The following is an 18,234-nucleotide window of genomic DNA, read 5'->3' as shown; positions in this document are numbered from 1 at the left end:
TTTTGGAATGGAAAAAAAAGAATTACATGATTTTTTTTAAAGTAGAAATGTATTTCGAATTCTTGCATATTGTTGAAAAGGTGGTAATTCAGAGGAAAGTTTGAGATTGCTTTACTCAAACTGAAAAATGGTGAGATCTCAAAAACACTGAGGAGACAGAAGTAGTTGAAGTTTGACAGATCACGAGAAAGTCACGTGGTATAAACCCCTCTTGAGAAAATATAATTTTCAGTTTTAATTCATAAATGGTTTCATCGAAGGAAATGATTTTCGGAATATAGTCTGTCATTGATGAAATGAATCTTTTCCGGAATCAAAATTTCATCCACAAGTTCCAGAAAGTAACTCTTGAAAGTAACGTTGTAAAATCAGTATTTTTCTCCAACGAAATTGCGGTAACTTATTTATTGTGTTATAAAGGGTGTTTTTTTTTGAGCTATAGAACTTTAAATTGCAATAAAACAACGATGGATTATTCGATTGACATGAATTTTATTTATCCGCAAGATAATTTTGTGGCATTCCATTTTGAATATGATTTCTGGCATATGACTGCCAAGGCTGGCTGGGATGTAGTCCAATCTGGACGTCCAATTTTCGATGACTTTTTCCAATATTTGTGGCCGTATATTGCCAATAACACGGCGAATGTTGTCTTCCAAATGGTCAAGGGTTTGTGGCTTATTCGCATAGAACAATGACTTTGTAAAGCCCCACAGAAAGTAGTCTAGCGGTGTTAAATCACAAGATCTTGGAGGCCAATTCACAGGACCAAAACGTGGAATTAGGCGGTCACCAAACGTGTCTTTCAATAAATCGATTGTGGCACGAGCTGTGTGACATGTTGCGCCGTCTTGTTGGAACCACAGCTCCTGGACATCATGGTTGTTCAATTCAGGAATGAAAAAGTTAGTAACCATGGCTCTATACCGATCACCATTGACTGTAACGTGCTGTCCATCATCGTTTTTGAAGAAGTACGGACCAATGATTCCACCAGCTCATAAAGCGCACCAAACAGTCAGTTTTTCTGGATTTAACGGTGTTTAGACATACACTTGAGGATTAGCTTCACTCCAAATGCGGCAGTTTTGTTTGTTGACGTAACCATTCAACCAGAAGTGCGCTTCATCGCTAATGGACGTAGTGCGCGATACGTATTCCGCACAGAACCATTATTTTTTAAATAAAATTGTACTATTAGCAAGCGTTGTTTAGGCGTGAGTCTATTCATGATGAATTGCCAAACCAAACTGAGAATAAATCACTTGACAGCTGTTAAATCGGTCGACATCTTGAACAGTAACGCCAACTCAAAGTTATATACCTCGAAAAAAAAAACACCTGTTACATACTACTTCGTTTGCCAAATGGAATGGAAGAAGTAAGTTTATGCTGGTTTTTCTGATATAGAAGTCTATATCCAAGGTTAAAATGTATATTATTATTAAAAAACTTCAGTGTGCTGGTTTCCAGGGATGACATAACTCATTATGAAAATTTCAACTGGCAAAATCGTTTCATCTAGGCTGAATCGAAAAATATGGTCAAATAAAAAGTGTTCTTTTTTACCTCAAGAGTATACTGTTAAAATATATTTACAAGTCAAAGACTAACCCTATATATACATAACAGAGCGATCAGCCATCCAGACTAATCACTGATTCTACCTAACCCTGCACCTTTCGTTCGATGTGGAATAGCTGAAATTATTTGACGAGATATTTGAAAATAACAGACATTCTAGCAAAATAATTGCACCATGTTTTCAAGATTGAATTTAGAAAATCTATCTTAATACCTACTCATATTGACTGCTTTTAGAACAACCAATGCTAGAAATTGTGTATGGTGAACCCGTACACATCTACCTTTTCGAAGAAAACCATATAAGAGCACATCAATGAGTCATTTCCACACTATAAAATCAACAAGACGGCAAAAACGCTGACATTAACCAAACTTGTTTCATATGACAGACAACTAATCATATCCCAGAAGACGACAACTTTCTTATCCAATAGAATCATGACCAATATCAGCAGATATTCCGCTAAAACAGCAATTGAGTAATTCGCGCACAGGTATTTCAGAGAAACATACGCAATTCTGCTCTTAATTTTCCAGCAAGAAATAAATGCAATTCTATTTCGCAATTAAGCGAAAGAAACGACAAGGTCAACGAACGTACGTAGACGGAAAGGTTCTTTGTGTTAAGAGACGCGTCACGGTACTTGATCGCCATCAAACAAAGAATTGGATGATGGATCTGGATTGGATTGCCGAATTTCCAATAGTTCTAGTTTACAGTTGAGATATATAACTGTTTAATTTGAATGAGAAGATGCCATCCGCTTCTGTTTTTGTTGCGTAATCGGAATCGATTTGGTTCTTATATATCGGCTAAGGCCAGTGAACAGCATAAGAAGCTGACAGATTGGGATGGAATGGCGTTTTTTGGGCGCTCGTTCACCGAACAGATCACTCTATCTGTTCATCACGTTGTCTGTTATTTTCAAATTTCGAGCCAAGAATCTTAATGTTCGACTCACTTATCCTCAAATTTTATTATATTCGAGATCTAGAAACTCCAAATTTTCCATCTCCACTGTCATGATTAAATTCATTAATGGACAAAATACGGGTTCTGTCAAGATGGCCGTTCGAAATTTGGTATTCTGTTAATTTCGAAACTTCAGATGCGATCAAAATGAAACTTGGTAGTTGGATGTAGAATGACAATTTCAAGCCTCGTACAAAATTTCAAGTTGATCGCGTAACCTGAACCATAGAAAATTTAAGAAAAATATCGAAAAAATATTTGATACCGAAAATTCCAGTAACCACAAACGACAATATTTAGAGGCTTCATGAAAAATTTCGTGTGGATCACGTGAGCAGAATATAAAAAATTATGAGCAAAGTACTGAAGTCTGGAGATTTTTAGCGCTCGTTCATTTTACGTTACATCCTTGCATAAACTTTTATATACATATGTGTCTTCTCCAAGAGCGCAATTTGCGTCTTAATGATGAGCGCTCAGAAGCTGACCGCACGTTACTGCTTTCTTCATTTTTTTCAACATAATAGTCGGCACTCCACAGAATGAGGATATATTTTTTTTGAACATGAAATGTATACATGAAGACATTTCTTCACAACAAAGATCAATCGTGCTGCAGTATATTTCGCCATAAAATTGAATTTTTACATCCGATCAAAGACTAAAAAAGAAAGTATCCTCTGTGAAGTATTGTCACAGAAAAGTTATCCATATAATATAAGAGCAGAAGGCATCAATATTCTCCAACGAGTTCTTGAACGAATGTTAGAATGAACGTTCTGTACGAATATTATACATTATTTTCATCAATTCACTGAATTTCAATGGAATATTTCCATAAATTTCGTTTTGTGCTTTTCGCATTGTAAAATGTTTAATTTGTAATATCTGTATCACAAATTTGACAGATGAGAGATAAATCCGTGACAGGAGAGTTCCAAGTACCAGCAAATAATAATGTATAACCATGAAATCTGTGTGAAACTGAGATATTCCCGCACGATTTTAGTCTTCAAGGTATGGCAAAATTATTTGCCTCAGAATTAGATGAAATACTATTAATTTCCCTATTGACAATATTATGTTCAGTCTTCAGAATCAAGTTATCGGATCGAGAGTTGGATTCAAAAGCAAGAATGATCAATCACATATATCAAGTTATCCAAAATGATCTTGAAATTTGTCTCACACAGATTGCTATGCATATTTCTTAATCATTTGTTGTTGTGAATATTTGCTCATACTTAAATTATTCTTTCGTTCAAATAAAATAACTTGTTTTTTGACAGCTGTTCGGTACATATTGTGAAATAATCTGAAATAACCACGAACAGTAATGATGAGTAGTTTTTTGTGAACAAACTTGGCCGAAGCTCTCTCTGATGGACCAAAAGTCGATGAAAGCTTTGAAAGAGTTGAGGAGAGACAATAGTACGATGTGGTTATATCTGTCAATTCCATGTAGATTTCGTATCTGTAGCAGTTCTGCCATTCATAAGATAAAACATTCAATGAACGAACCATTTCAACAGAATATCAGGAACAGTAGCAGTAATCTAACCTTGTTCATTCTTGATGACTAAAGGTAGCGTAACATTTACATATTTTACAACAGAAAATAAATCAACACTTCGTTTCGCATTCATAATTTACCTCTAGGCTTCTGTGAAATATAAATTTCCCGAAATTGTAATGACACAATTTGTTCCAAGAATCAATGCTTTTGAATGCGCCAGTTACACAGCAATTATAGGAGGAATTTCTGAAAAAGTATTTCGCAGAAATACAACCGGCCTAGCGAGTCTGCATTGAAACAAATTCCATTCAAAAATTAGCATAATTATGGTGAATCAATACGTTCAAACCTTCTTGAGTCAATGGCATACAAAGTCGAAAAATGTTCAACATATCTTTCCATTTCGGATTGGAAAATTTGGAAAACATAAAATTCCAGCATGAGCAATGAAATTTGAGAATGAACAAAATTGGATATCTCCCTAATTAATTCCATATTATTTGGAATGATGGCAAAAAAATAAATGCTTCAAAATAGAATATTGTAATTTGTTTAGAAAATGCAAATAATTCACGACCTTTGATGCCGATAATGTATAGCCGCTTTTGCATTAGTCTACTACATAATTTAAAAAATAGGTTTTTAAGAATGTGTCCAATGTTTCTTGTTAACCACAAGTGATCTAGTATATTGAATATAACAAGTTAACAGTGATAACGAGGGTATTCATAAGCTTAAACAGCATTTATATTAATGAAGTCGTCTTGCAAACAGGAAATGCAACGAATATATAAATCGAATATCCTGTCAGAGAATTTTCATGAATGCATCTCTCACTTCTATGTTTGATGAAAGAGAAGAGTTCACATAATACAAATACACAACCATCAGTGTGTTATGCATGGAAAAAATTGAAGAAGTTAAGTTAACCCATTTCATGGAATGAGAGAGATTTTAGAGGACAATTTGAAAGTTTTTACTTCATGAAATAAAGCTTCGTGACTTGCTACATTTTGTCATTCCAATTTTTGTAATATTATATGATTATATGTCATTATAAGATACTGTGAAGAAACATATGAGACGATAAGCTAATTATTACTTGGCAGAAGGAGAAATTGTCGTCTGCATAACTGTCAAAATCCAAAGCGAGATGTAATTATCATTAATCAACTTAAAACTGAATAGTAGTTTATCCAGTTCAATTTTGAAGATAATGTAGAAACTAAAAATCAAATGAATCTCATCTATGAATATCGAATGAAAATATTTAAATTTTTTTTTGTTAATAATTCAACTAGATATAATTAAAAATGAGAGTTTGAAAGTTCATTCGTACTGCACGATTCAGAAAAATTCCATAGAACTACACAAATCTTTCGATAGCTATAAAATAAATAAAAATCAAACATATACAGCGTGAGTCTTTGGCTTGTACATATATTTAAACAGTAGATTCTTGAGGTTCAAAGGAACAATTTTCCTTTACAATTTTTTAAATTTTCACAATGAGCTGAAAACCTGCACACTTAAGATTTTCAATCAATAAAATATACCATTTTAACCTTGAATATTAGATACTTCATTGAAAAAACAAAGTTGCATTTACCCAATTTCACTTATCATTTTTTTTTTAAATTAAAGTATTCGAAATTGAGTTGGGTTCTTTGAATGTCTGGCATTTTTAAGGAATATAATGAAGGAACTTGGGAATTTAGATTGGAGTTCATGTTGGGAAAAGATTCATCATATCAATGAAGAGCTCTATATTGCAAAAATCATTTCCTTCGATAGAACCATTTGAGAAATAAAACTGAAAAAAAAATTTTCAGCCTCTATCAGCCGAATCAAAGAAAATGGTAAAGGAAAAAAGAGTTTCTTTTGGCCTCAGAATTCTACTGTTAAAATATATGTACAAGTCAAAGACTCACCTTGCATAGTTGTAAAATTTAACTGATGAAGCAGTAACCTCATATTTCTATATCAATATCTACTAATATTCAAAGAGTATTTTTCATACAAAATACAATACAACTCTGACACTCCTGACAAGATATCAATCAAAGCAAACAACAAATAAGGGCGACCAAAACTACGACCACAAGAAAAATAAAAGATTCGAAAAGGCCAAGAGCTAAACAATGAAACAAAAAATTCGAATGGTCATATCTTTGGCCCGTGCTCTCGACTGATGACTAGATATCGAATCAGTCATGGGTGACTTTCAACTTCCGTCCAATCGTTCAACAGCGGATGTTAATCATAATGTGACTTACAAATCATTTGGTACGAATAACTGTTATTCGACGACATTATGATTGGCTTTACTATATCACTAGAAATTAAGTGACGACGAAAATGATAATAAATACTCCCAAAATAACTTTCTCCGATAGCCACAAAGATTTTGCAATTTTTTTTTTAGTTCCTTATAAGTGAAAAAGTCTAGAAACCTAGAACATTGTTTATTTTTGGCTAGCCTACTGAACAATAGTCCCTACTATCTGCCAATAACGAAGCTGAAGTCACATTTCTTTAGCCCAATAAACAGGGTGTTCCATTGACGCGACGCTATATTTCATTTAAAGTATAAGTATTTTGCATTATATTGGCTGTCTATACTTTTTAACACTTGGTATTTCCATCTGTTCTTCTGTTTTTTCCCAAATTATTCAGTATTCCACACATTCTTCATATTGTTGTCTTCAGATCCTCTTATAACATTCCTCAGTTGTTGCATACATCAGAGCTATATTTTCATACTGCCTGTATTATGTGTTTACGTATTTTTAATATCAAAAGCTCATTTAATCAATTTGTTTTAAATATCCACGAGCATATCCCTGTTTAAAATACCACTTTTTCCCCAAGTTGAGAGATTTTCATCACCTACTCAACCCTAACTAAAAGTGTTCTGCTAATCATGATTATATGTAGAAAACTAAGCTAACTTATGTTTTTGTGAACAGACTCTCTCAGAAGCTTAGAGCTTGTATAAGTTATGACAATCAGTTCTTTTCTATGTGTCTTTAGTACTGCAATTACAGGGTCCACGTGTAGTTCTGAATTCGCTGCCCGAAACAATTAAAACAATCAGATATTAAGGTGGTGAAAATTTTTAATCGGAGACGCTATAAATAAGAACGCAGCTCAACACTTGCTAACCCATGCATGTTTAGTAAAAGGAGGATGCAGATGACTGAGCCACCAAGCGACATTGAAAATAAATAATGATGCAACCTAGAGAATTCCCCTAGTAAATTCTTCGACAAGTCTTTCACGAAATGCGTAACGTTGCTGTTCAACATGGTCGTGTATTACGTCAATTCGTCTATTCAGGTATTTAAGTCCGTGGTACACTTAATTGATTCATTTGATCCCATTAACCGAAATTAATTCGTGGTTATGTTGTTTAATTGTTAACACCGACTGTAAAAGGTGAACAACGTTGTTTAACACAAGCCAATGAGCATATCTAAACGATTCACGTAATAATTTGCAGGTTAGAATATGAATATCTGGTTGAAGGAATGATTATCACTGTTTGGCTTAACACGTTTTAAATTAGATCCGTGAAGTGATGATCCACATGTTATTTCAAGTGGAAGAGTCTGCCGGATTATATTTATTATTTCAGAGTAATTTCAAGGCTGATGATGATTCCTCACCGAACTAATTTTCGATTGCTTCTAGGCTAAGGATTCCAATATATTATTAAGATTATGTCGCTGTTTCATGTATACTGGAGCAAAGAATGATTTAAAATCTGAGGATAAAGTACGAATAAACATACACATGTCAGGTATCATCAGGATTAATATAACACTATGTCGACAAATATGTTTGTCTCTTAGTATTAAATATTAAATGCATTATATATTATTATTATGAATTGTTGTGCTCTTTGCGCTCTTGTTCTTCGAAGTAGTGGTTGCGTGCTTGTTATAAAGGGTGTTTTTTTTAGAGCTATAGAACTTTAAATTGCAATAAAACAACGATGGATTATTTGATTGACATGAATTTTATTTATCCGCAAGATAATCTTGTGGCATTACATTTTAAATATGATTTCTGGCATATGTCTGCCACGGCTGGCACGGATGTAGTCCAATCTGGACGTCCAATTTTCGATGACTTCTTCCAACATTTGTGGCCGTATATCGGCAATAACACGGCAAATGTTGTCTTCCAAATGGTCAAGGGTTTGTGGCTTATCCGCATAGACCAATGAATTTACATAGCCCCACAGAAAGTAGTCTAGCGGTGCTAAATCACAAGATCTTGGAGGCCAATTCACAGGTCCAAAACGTGAAATTAGGCGGTCACCAAACGTGTCCTTCAATAAATCGATTGTGGCACGAGCTGTGTGACATGTTGCGCCGTCTTGTTGGAACCACAGCTCCTGGACATCATGGTTGTTCAATTCAGGAATGAAAAAGTTAGTAATCATGGCTCTATACCGATCACCATTGGCTGTAACATTCTGGCCATCATCGTTTTTGAAGAAGTACGGACCAATGATTCCACCAGCCCATAGAGCGCACCAAACAGTCAGTTTTTCTGGATGTAACGGTGTTTCGACATACACTTGAGGATTAGCTTCACTCCAAATGCGGCAGTTTTGTTTGTTGACGTAGCCATTCAACCAGAAGTGCGCTTCATCGCTAAACAAAATTCGCTTATGAAAATCGGGATACGTATTCCGCACAGAACCATTATTTTCGAAATGAAATTGCACTATTTGCAAGCGTTGTCCAGGCGTGAGTGTATTCATGATGAATTGCCAAACCAACCTGAGAATAAATCACTTGACAGCTGTTAAATCGGTCGCCATCTTGAACAGTAATGCCAACTTAAAGTTATATACCTCGAAAAAAAAAACGCGATATAACCCAAAAGGGGGTAATTGCTGAACTCGAGGCTGAACTAATGATGTTGGATGATATATAGGGGTTTCCAATGAGAGGTTTCATTTTGAATAGTCCGCTATCTGTGCAACTGTCATCTTTTGACATTTGACAAGTAAAAAATAAGCCATTACTAAAACTGAAACGATACACCCTACAACAACGCACTGGAATTATTGCAATAAAATTAAATAAACATCTATTGAAAAAGAAAAACTGCAATCAATTTATTCGGTGCATTTTCTAAAAAAGTCTTTTGATGTGACCATGAGTTGAAGTTTCCCAGACTTTTTCTCCATCAGTTGTTATGTTGGATCTATTACTCATTATTATCCTATTGTGAACAAACAACAATCATTTAATTATCTGTCTCTGTTCTTAATCAACCCGAAGCGAATCTCATCTAATAATTGCAGATTTTGCAATCAATCCCAACGAACTGATTTCCTCTTTTCACTTTCAACAGCACCATTGTTCCATCAACTTTCTAAAACCGCGGCAAAACGAGGTGCCTAACCTTGAAAACAATACGGAAAAATGGGTTATTAGTTATCGTGGATTATTGCAGGACATAACTTCAACAGCGAGGATGAAAGTTAGATTATGGAACCGCCGCATTTCCGTCTTTTTCAACAAATGCAGCGGCAGGAAATTGGAAGTACCATTTTTCTCACGGTCTCACAGTTCTCATGAATATCCGAAGCTGGTGCAACCCAGAGGGGTGATACAATGAGGACCGGAAAAAAGCGTAGCCACTGTGACGGAATGTATATGCGTGGAAGTGGATCGCATCTTTGGCATCTGCCGGTTTCAGGTTGATACGCGTGAAAAAGCTTGGTCAAGCTGGGCAAACGCGGAAGGATGCACCCATGGGTCTGTTCGAATCGCAGCAATATTTTACGGAAGTAACAGTTATACAGGGTTTTTCAGGATATCGTCACCATAGTCGATCATATTTATCTGATACCCTATAGTGTCGAAGATATTTTTCTTTAGATACAGGGCGATTCACCGGGATGGCCTATTCGACGTTTATGGAAAACTATTCATAATTTTGAGCTCAAAATTTGCATATCAGGGTTTGAGACAATGATCTTTCTCCCTAAAATATTTTCAGATCTCTACAACTTCCGGTTATACCGGAAACAGACTACTACTTCCTTATTTCAAATAGCACACCCAGTATATTATTGCATCATTAGATAGCTTTTTTGATGGCAATTTCGGAAATATGCCATACCTTCGGAAAAACTCAACGGTTCGTGAGTTATTGGGATTCTTATGAAAAAAATGGTGGCGATGAGGACTCACATTTTTTTTCTATATTACCGCAGAAAGAGCTTTTTCCAAAAAATTTTTCTTTTTCGATTCCGCAAATACATAGTATTATAAGAGTGTACAGGGTGTTTATAAGAGGATCATGAACTTGGACAACTCAAATTCATCAAAACTCAAGATTTTCAAGTTAGAACCTATATTTTTCATAATTTCAGTCGATACTACGTCCAAAAATAGTGGGGTTGACTAAAGCAAACTCTATACCTAAAATGAATACTTTAAGAGTTATCGAGGAAGAACTTTGAATGAGGAAAAACCGCTATTTTTAACTGTGTGGAGTAGTCTGCGATTTCAGAAAAACACAGAAAGAAACTAAAATTCGATGTTTTCATTACTGAATTTGACATATCAAGAATTGTAATGAATTATTCGTAATTGAAAATTGTATTGGTTTATGGATTTCTCATTAATCCCAACGAAAAATTAATTCAAATTCATGAAATGTAAAATTTAGTTATCCAAACATCGAATTTTAGTTTCTTTCTGTGTTTTCCGGAAGTAACAGACAGTTATTAACACAGTTATAAATAGCGGTTTTTCCTCATCTGAAGTTCTTCCCCGATATTAATTTTAGGTATAGGGTTTACTTAAGTAACCCCCACTATTTTTGTACGTAGTATCGACTGAAATAATAAAAAATATAGGTTCTAATTTGAAAATCTTGAGTTTTGATGAATTTGAGTTGTCTAAGTTCATGATCCTCTTATAAACACCCTGTACATTTTTGGTCCAAGCCGCAAACAGTCTTATAATACTACGTATTTGCGGAATCGGAAAAGAAAAAAAAAATTTGTAAAGAGCTCTTTCTGCGGTATTATAAAAGAAAATGTCCTCATCGCCACCTTTTTTTTCATAAGAATCCCAATAACTCATGAACCGTTGAATTTTCACCCCAAGTTTGGCATATTGCCGAAATTGCCATCAAAAAAGCTATCTTATGATGCAATAATATACTGGGTGTGCCATTTGAAATAAGGAGGTATAAATTCCGGTATAACCGGAAGTTGTAGAGATCTGAAAATATTTTAGGGAGAAAGATCATTGTCTCAAACCCCAATATACAAATTTTCAGCTCAAAATTATGATACGTTTTCCATAAACGTCTAATAGGCCATCCCGGTGAATCACCCTGTATAGGCTTTTGAAAGAAAGAATAGTTATTTTCATAACAAGAACATTTTTTTCTTCTAACAGGTATTCAATGTTTGTTGTCTATGGTTTGAAAGTTGAGAATATCAAATTGTGTTGATCTTTCTGTTCAGTAAGGTATGGCAGTTCATCATGAATCGTTGAGCGCCAGCACAACGCTCCTAAATTGTAGAAATTTACTTTTTATTATTTGTATTTTGAAAAATAAATCTGTTCGCGAAATTCATAGAGCACATTGACCATTTTACCGTCAAAATAGTCGGTCTAGTGAGCAAGCAATTCGTGGAGTCTTCGCACTAATTTGACTCTCTCTGTTGTGCAAAGTATTGAAGAAGACGCCAAAATGTCGATACGTCGCTGTTGTCAACTTGTTGGCCTTTGTGTTTCGACTACGTGGAAAATTTCACGGTAGGATCTTGGCTTACTTGCCTATAAAATACAGTTTACGTCTCGATTTTGCTGATTGGGCCAATTTGAAACCCTACGAAGATGAAAATTTTCACCGAAGAATTGAACACGGTGGAAATTTTCAAGCCATTAACGAATCGAATCACCATTACATCCATTAAAATTGACTTTTCAGAGCGTTTTACAAACTATTGTTGTTTTTGCAACACGATTACTCTAATAATTTCAAAACTTCCTATTTGATCGAAATGAAATTTTGCGATTAGATGTAGAGCAACAAAGTCCTCACCCGTATAAAATTTCATATAGCTTTGAACACAAGAACCAGAGAAAATTCAAGAAGAATATAAGAAAAGACTGAACAATATTTCAGCGAGAATAAATCCAATCGATTTGAAATTTATAGCGTAGATGTATAATATGTAGCAATTACCAGCAAAATTTTACATCGATCTCATCATCAAAACCTTATAATATTCAAGCAGAATATCGAAAAAATATAGTCAAGCTGTTAACTGTAAAAAAATCAATTGAAATTCTCACTCCAGTTCCTAGACACATTAATGAAGAAGATCACCATCAATCTAAGTGAACGTCAACTTACAATAGACTCAAGAGTACCCCATAGAAAAAATGACCACTCAAAGAAAGAAAGAATGACATAATAACTTATTTCGGTTTCGGGTTCTGTTCAAGCCCCTGGGGTTCACAGCGTATACAACAAATGATTGCAGTAATGAATGAAATGATGACAGTTATCGTTTACAAGTGTTCAACATCAATCGTCACTGACAGAACAGACACTTGCACCAAATGTTCCAGTGGTGGGATTTTGTGGCAAGGCAAAAATGAAGTGATCATTGCGAAACCTTCCGGAATAGGTGAAGGTTTCCGAGATCCGACACATGTTCAGCACATTCTTAGGGAAATTGAAAGAAAGCAATCCCAGATTGACCCTTCGGTCTGTTGCTGTTCTTGAAATAGGTTCAGACTTCCTGTTGAGGTGTATTACGACAGTTTTCAACTTTATTAGAAGACGGAAATATCGACATTAATTTTTATTGGTTTGGTTTTTACGATTGGAACGGACTGATTTGAAGTTACCATCAAATTTCCCCATATTCTGAAAAGTTGGGCCATTTTTCCAATTATTCTTTGTGAATGACGCTGGGAGAGAAATTTTTGTTCCTGAAAACTATAAAAATAAAAATCCTGTTTGAACACGACAAATGGTTGTAGGTTTCATTTTCAATTGTAGGCTATCACTCGGCGAAACCCTTTATTATAGGAGTAGAATGTCTGTAATTTGGTAAATTGGGCCGAAAATGTTCTCAAAAGATTAAATTAGATTCAATGATGAATATTAAATAGTCAAATTGTGTTCGGAAGTTTGTGAAAATTCATCGACTTCACGTTCTGACATTTTTAGGGGTCTAATATGAGCCGCACTCGGAGCCGCATCAATCTCCTAGCGCAAGAGCACCATTTATAAATTTTGAAGGCCAAAAATCAGAGACAAAAATTTTTTAAAATTCATTTCAGGGAAACTTAATAACTCATATTGTGGAATTGAGAATAAACATTACTGCGATGATACCGAAATAGTATATTCTAAAACGAGTTGCAGAATTGGCTTCTATTCCAACACGAATGCGAGATTCGAAAACGAGCGACGAAGGAGCGAGTTTTGGAACGCATGAGTGTTGGAATTGCCTTCTGCAACGAGTATTAGACGATATTTTCTCTATTTCAGTCAAGTTTAGTGAAATATTGTCGAAATTCAATGAAAAATTCAGATTATATATCCTAGTGACTTTTTTATTGTATCTTGGCAGTTGGTGTGACTGTTACGAAAATTGACAGATTACGGAATTTCAATATGAATCGTATGTTTCGAATTCAGACATAATTTACAATTACCCATTAAATTCGTGAATTGTGTCTGACGAAATCGATTTAACACTACCAGAATTAAGAGAATTTGCAAATAATGTAGCAAATTATTCCACTATATCCCCGAATTATATTATATTGACAATTATTGATGTTTGTCGAAATTTGATAGGATTGGAAGTCAGCATAGGCAACCACACGAAAAATATATCTGAAAACAATGCTATAATGAGTTCATTACAGCACTGTTTTTAGAACTGTAATGGACTCATTACGATACTGAAATAGAGAAACAATATTTTCTTAATGTAACGTTTAAGTTAGGTAGTATAGTTTCGGAGGTATGATTTTCTTAAATTTTCATTCGTTTTTCAGGAAGAATGATCCCAGATTCGAATCCCGCCACTGTATATTACATTGATATTTTTATGTTGTTTTTCATCTATCGAGGTAATTTTCGTTGGAAGAGGAAACCCATGATGTATAAATTTGCTGTCCTTTTTTTCATTGAAAAAATGTGCCTTCACATTTCGGAGATATAAAGCCATAATATGAAATATTTGTCTCTAATTCTGTGGCAAATCAGTCCATTCTGCCATTTCTTGTAGAAAAAAAACGTGAGGGAATATCTCAGTTTCACACATATTTCATGGTTATATTTCATTATTTGTTGGTACTTGGAACTCTCCTATCACGGATTCATCTTTTATCAGTCAAATTTGTGACGCAGAGAACAGTTCTGCCAACCAACATTTTGCGATGCAAATATCACTAAACTATATTTATGGATAAATTTCATTAATTTCAATCAAAAGTCCGTGAATAAGAGAAAATAATGTATAATACTCGTACAGAATGCTCTTTTCAACACTCGTTAATTCAAAAAATCGCCAATTCTGAAAGGAGATCATTGCACCTTGCAACTATTCTCAATAATTTTGAAAACACTTCTGAAAATATAAATCTGATCAAATCAAAACTGAGGAAGTATTTGCAAATAATAACGTCGAGAATACTGGCATTTAATTTCTTGACAATTGTATTAATATAGAAAGATAATATTTTGTAAATTTTGAGTATCTAGGTACAAATGGGAAAATGAATATTAAGCGCAAAAAAATTCCTTGAGCTCCTATCGAATTTTCGACTTATCAGTACATACGTGCATTCATTCCTTTTTACAGAATTCAAGGATAAATGACCACCGACGAATGTGGCAAACTTCCACAGAACCATAATACAGATTTGATCATTGTTGTTGGTCAGTGAAAAGATTAATCATCGACGTAGTAGTAGTCATTCTTTGGTGATTCATTTGTATGATCACCTCTAGATGATTCCAGCTTAGAATGATTTCGATTAAATCATTATACGCACCTTTGCGCCACCATGAAGCTGTATTCAACTTTTTTTTACTATTGAGTTTCCAGCAGATTTCAAACGTTATTCAGAAACGTGAGGATAACAATAAAAGCATAAGTTATCCATAACTTTCCTGAAATAACAAAACTCAAAAATATAAAAGTTATGACCACCAACAATAGCATTGTACTTGTGAGTAGGTACCGAGAGAAAGTACCCTTAATCCTTACGCAAATGTAGAACTAAGACTAGGTCATTTCACGAAGTTTGTGATTTAACAATGAAACAGTCAATTTGATTTTTTGAGCGCTCGTTTTGCAATCAGATGCAGGTAATGAATTTTAAGCTTCTTGGAAAATTCAAGTATGAAAACCAATTACTTATGTAAGAACAGTTCGTACTCATGATAGATTTCAGTAGAATCATAAAATTAAAAAGTTTCAATTCACAACTCCTTGACTCTCATGACATTTATTCATTTTATCTTCTGCTTGGAGGTCCAATTATTTTAAATTTGTTTGATTTTGAAAATCTGGACCTTTGAAACAATCAACAATATAATAACATATATTATCTATTTCCAAATGGGATCAACCATTATAAGGGTAGTTTTCATCATCTTCAAAACCTTGCTGAGTTCCCTCTGATTCCATACAAACTACCCATTCATCATAATTTGGTACCCACATTAGTATTAATTTGCCAGATGGTACCTACCGATTCAACCCCTAGCTGTATGAACAACACTAGTAGTTAATACGTTCAATAAGTGAATAAAAATATAAAAGAAAATCATCATTCCCAACCCAAAGAATTCATTATGGTACTTCTCCTGCAATTAACTCCCAAGGTGCTCACAAATTAAAATGAACCATAAGACATGAATAAAACATAATGATTACAATGAAGTGTTATTAAGAAGAGTTCTGATAGACAAGAGTTCCTTCAAAAATAAGATCATCTTAAAAAAAAATCAATTTAAAATCTCGTTCGCGGAAACGAATAAATAATAAACCAAAACACAAGGTTCCTGATAACCGAACCATATAAAAATAATTCATATTCAATTATTCATGTTTCTTACCTTGTTGGTCCTTCGGGTCTGATAAGTGTAATCCAAGTCTAAAATGGCAGGTGAATCACGAACAACACAAGATCGGCTCACAAACAACAGTTCGGATATCGCACATGTGTCAACGTCAGAATAAAGGTATACGCGTACCTAGCGTTCACCACTGGTAGCAGAGCCAGACTGCCGCTGAAAGAAGTTGTCTCACCAATTGTACCATTATCACTCGAAAAGCGCAGTCGCATCAATAGTAAATTATTCCAATTTTTCTGGTATTTGTTTTTGATTATATTTGTTATCGTTTAGTCGGAATAACTTAATTTAGTTATGTGGAAACGTGACTTTGGAAATTTCATCAAAAATAGTTTATGGACTGACGTCAAAAAAAAGAAACAGGTCCCTCGTGTCATGGGCTATTCGAATCACCCCCATGTATGTTATGCGATTTTTCACGGTTTTCGAGTTATGAATTTTTTTATGAACTTTGAGAATTTTCGACTTGACCATCTTATAAAAGATATAAAAATAAAAGTACTAGACTTTTCTGTGAAATTTTTGTTGTAACTTGATCTCCATGAACTCTACTTAAAATACATAATATAACCAGCTTCGTAGCTTTGATGAAAATTATGGAAATGTTGGTCTCAAGTGAAAAAGTTACGTGAATTGGATTATGATCCGAATTTTCGAATCAAAATTAAAAATGTAAAAAGACTAATTCAAGGTTTCTTAGTATGCTTAAAAACTGCGCTCAACAGTAAGCTTTTAGAATCATTAATAAAAAATGGTACTTTACAGTCTACGTTTGCTAGCATTGGCCTTCAAAGTCAGCGAGGTGAAAAAAATCAAAGAAATAGACATTTACTCAAAAATTATTTTTTGCCATTTTGAGATTTTTCTGATCAAGTTTTGATAGAAAATGCTGAAAATTAATAAAAATTAGTTTCGGACGTTGGTCAAGAAAAGTTTCAGAAAGAAGGGTAGACATTCTACACTTTCTTATAAAATTTTCTTTTAATCGCATAAAAGCTGCCCTGTTGTCTCTTAGGACACGTTCGGATTCTCTCAACATCAGTTGTAGCTCCTCTTCACTCCAACATTCTCGAGCGTAAACAATTTCTTTGAAATAACCCCAAACGGAAAAATCGATGGGATTAAGCTCAGGTGTGCGTGGGGGCCACTTGATTGGTCCGTTGCGTCCGATCCATCTGTTCGGGTATCGTTCATTAATTTTTTCATTTACATTATGATGTGAGATTTATTGCCATCATTTTTTCTTTTTTTCATCTAAAAATTTTCTCGATCTACATCTGAAGCTCATTTTCATTAATTCTCAGCATTTTCTATCATAACTTGATCAGAAAAATCTTGAAATGGTAAAAATGAATTTTTGAGTAAATGTCTAGTTCTTTGATTTTTTCCACCTCGCTGACTTTGAAGGCTAATTCTAGCAAAAGTAGACTGTTAAGTACCATTTTTTATTAATGATTCTAAAAGATGACTGTTGAGCGCAGTTTTTAAGCGTACTAAAAAACCTTGAATTGGAGATGAAGTTACAAAAAAATTTCACAGAAAAGTCTTGTACTTTTATTTTTATATCTTTTCTAAGATGGTCAAGTCGAAAATTCTCAAAGTTCATAAAAAAATTCATAACTCGAAAACCGTGAAAAATCGCATAACATACATGGGGATGATTCGAATAGCCCATGACACGAGGGACCTGTTTTTGTCTTTTTGACGTCAATCTCTTATTATCTGTATTATCTGCTATTTTGCTATTCTGAACATAATAATGAATGAATCAAAGGTATATACAGGGTGTTCCTTAATGATATACTAATATTAAAGGGTGTATTCTTGGAGCTATTTAAAAAAAAACTTTATATGAACGAAAGTCTTAAACGTACTATGTTTTGAGATATAGGGTGGTGAAATTTCCAGAAAAAATATTTTTCTTATAAGCACAATAATTCTATTGCATATATTTTGATGAAATTTTGTACACGTTTTCACTGCAGCAAGATATATT

At 34.1% G+C, this 18,234-nt stretch overlaps 1 protein-coding gene across 1 annotated transcript in view; it reads right to left on the bottom strand.

Annotated features, from left to right (window-relative positions):
• Positions 1–16,406, bottom strand: part of LOC123677555 — a 71,285-nt gene extending 54,879 nt beyond the window's left edge. Inside the window, exon 1 of the mRNA XM_045614139.1 lies at positions 16,221–16,406. The gene's annotated coding sequence lies outside the window, so the exon portion shown is untranslated. The remainder of the gene's footprint in view (positions 1–16,220) is intronic.
• Between the last annotated feature and the right edge of the window lie 1,828 nt (positions 16,407–18,234).

The sequence above is a fragment of the Harmonia axyridis genome, chromosome 4 (genome assembly GCF_914767665.1).
Source record: "Harmonia axyridis chromosome 4, icHarAxyr1.1, whole genome shotgun sequence".
Taxonomy (NCBI): Eukaryota; Metazoa; Arthropoda; class Insecta; order Coleoptera; family Coccinellidae; genus Harmonia; species Harmonia axyridis.
The sequence above is the reverse complement of the archived record's forward strand: the minus strand, read 5'-3'. Positions and strand labels throughout refer to the sequence as shown.